The 2,500-nt window shown below is 42.2% G+C and overlaps 1 protein-coding gene across 2 annotated transcripts in view; it reads left to right on the top strand.

Annotated features, from left to right (window-relative positions):
- Positions 1 to 2,500, top strand: part of LOC139755912 (uncharacterized) — a 68,151-nt gene that overhangs the window by 34,408 nt on the left and 31,243 nt on the right. The gene's annotated exons all lie outside the window — the stretch shown is intronic.

Raw genomic sequence — 2,500 nt, 5'->3', positions numbered from 1 at the left:
GTATCTGTCTCTGTGTCTGTCTATGCCACGTTAGATTCAAACCAGTTTCACTGTCTGTACCCCACCGTGCCTATGTGTCTGTGACAATTTCACTGTCTGTACCACACCCTGCCTATGTGTCTGTAACAATTCTTTGTGTCTGTTGAAGGGGCAAAAACAAAAAAAGAAAAAATATATTACTAAATACGTAAAACTAACACACAAAGAGTCCAACTCACCTTCCCAGTTTTTCTCTCCTTGTTTCCCCCTCTTGGCTTCCCATTCTTTACAAGATGGAGAGAGAGAACCCATTCTCAACCCTGATGTTCAAGTTTCTTCTGAGCCAGCGCTGCTCACTTTCCCCTGAAACAAAAAGAAATACCTTTGTCTTCACTATGTTGCGAAGTGTTTATCATTATCAGTTATATCATCAGCAGCAGTATCATTCTGGTCGTTATCATTATCATTATAACTTTGTTGTTACTGCTGTTGTTATTATCATTATTATTATTATCATTATTATTATTATTATTATTATTATTATTATCATTATCATAATTATTATCATCATTATTATTTTTATCAATATCATCATTATTACTGTTATCATTATCATTATTACTATTATCATTATCATTATTACTATTATCATTATCATTATTATCATTACTGTTATCATTATTATTATCATTAATCATTTACCAGAACGAAATCGTGACCAGCTGAGAGAAGCTGACCATGGGACGGAGATAGATAGATAGATAGGTAGAGAGAGAGAGAGAGAGAGAGAGAGAGAGAGAGAGAGAGAGAGAGAGAGAGAGAGAGAGAGAGAGAGAGAGAGAGGTGTTTTTTCTGGTCACCCACACTACACCGTACGACAATGCAGCCAAGATTTTACGTTAGCTGTGGGGGATACTCTCTTGTCATGCTGACTCATCATCTTACACACACACACACACACACACACACTACACACACACACACACACACCAACACACCCACATACACACAAACACATACAAATACACACACACACATACAAATACTCACACATCTCTCTCTCTCTCTCTCTCTCTCTCTCTCTCTCTCTCTCTCTCTCTCTATATATATATATATATATATATATATATATATATATATATATATATATATATATATATATATATATATATATATATACATATGACCTCCAGTGAACCCAACACTGGAACAAACACTTTCAAAATCTCGTGTGTGTGTGTGTGTGTGTGTGGATCAGATCATGTTTGCTGGATCTCGTGATTACGCCAGGGGGGAAGGGGGCAACTGAAAGGCACATATCCCTTTCTTCCTCTAAGACTCTCCTCCTCCTCCACTTCCACGCCAGTGGTACGACCAGGCCCCAGGTTCTGGGGGTGATGAGGGTGGGGTGAGAGGGAGCAACCTCCCCCCAGAGCAGCAATCCTAACATTCCTTAGCTGGTAAAGTTCTACTTCCCACTCGCGTTCAACTTTCATCTCCGTACCGATGCCAAGTCGATCGTGAAAGGAGGGGGGAGGCTGAGGAGGAGGGTGTCAGCGTTCTTGCAGAAGCAGGGGAAGTGTGCCACACTCCCTCTGACATCACTACCTTCCTCCCCTTCAAACTTGTCGTTCTCACGGTCGTAGGCGTGTGTGTGTGTGTGTGTGTGTGTGTGTGTGTGTGTGTGTGTGTGTGTGTGGTTGTGTGTGTGTGTGTGTGTGTGTGTGTGTGTGTGTGTGTGTGTGTGTGTGTGTGTGTGTGTGTGTGGTGTGTGTGTGGGTGGGTGTGTGTGTGTGTCTCCTAAGGACACATGCTATACTCTCGGGTTCCCTCATCTCCTCTAACTCTACCTTTGCATGACTCTTTTCACATATACCTCCTCCTCCTCCTCCCTTCCTCATACCCAGTCTTGCACCTCATGTTGATCCCGTGGCCCCCTTCCCTTCCCTGTGACAGTCTTTCAGCGCAGTTGGGACCCAAGCCAGGTGTATGGGACAGGAACCATCCCTTCCTGTGTTATATACAGAAATTGGCTCCTAAACTTGTGTCTTAAGTTCTTTCGCTTCTGCCTAAACACCAAAATATGTTCTTCTTGGAAAGTGAGAATGCTATAGCTGGTTATCTGTAATGTTTCCAATTATCGTCCTGTCCCTTTGACTACTTTTGTTTTCATTGTCCTATCCCTTTGACTACTTCTGTTATCATAGTCCTGTCCCTTTGACTTCTCCTGTTTTCATTGTCCTGTCCCTTTGACTTCTCCTGTTTTCATTGTCCTGTCCCTTCGACTTCTCCTGTTTTCATTGTCCTATCCCTTTGACTACTTCTGTTTTCATTGTCCTGTCCATTTGGCTTCTCCTTTTTTCATTGTCCTGTCCCTTTAACTTCTCGTTTTCATTGTCCTGTCCCTTTGACCTCTGTTATCATTGGCCTGTCCCTTTGACTTCTCCTGTTTTCACTGTCCTGTCCCTTTGACTTCTCCTGCTTTCATTGTCCTGTCCCTTTGACTTCCGTTATCACTGTC

The sequence above is a fragment of the Panulirus ornatus genome, chromosome 20 (genome assembly GCF_036320965.1).
Source record: "Panulirus ornatus isolate Po-2019 chromosome 20, ASM3632096v1, whole genome shotgun sequence".
Taxonomy (NCBI): Eukaryota; Metazoa; Arthropoda; class Malacostraca; order Decapoda; family Palinuridae; genus Panulirus; species Panulirus ornatus.
Note: the sequence above shows the minus strand (reverse complement) of the source record. Positions and strands in the feature narration are given on the sequence as shown.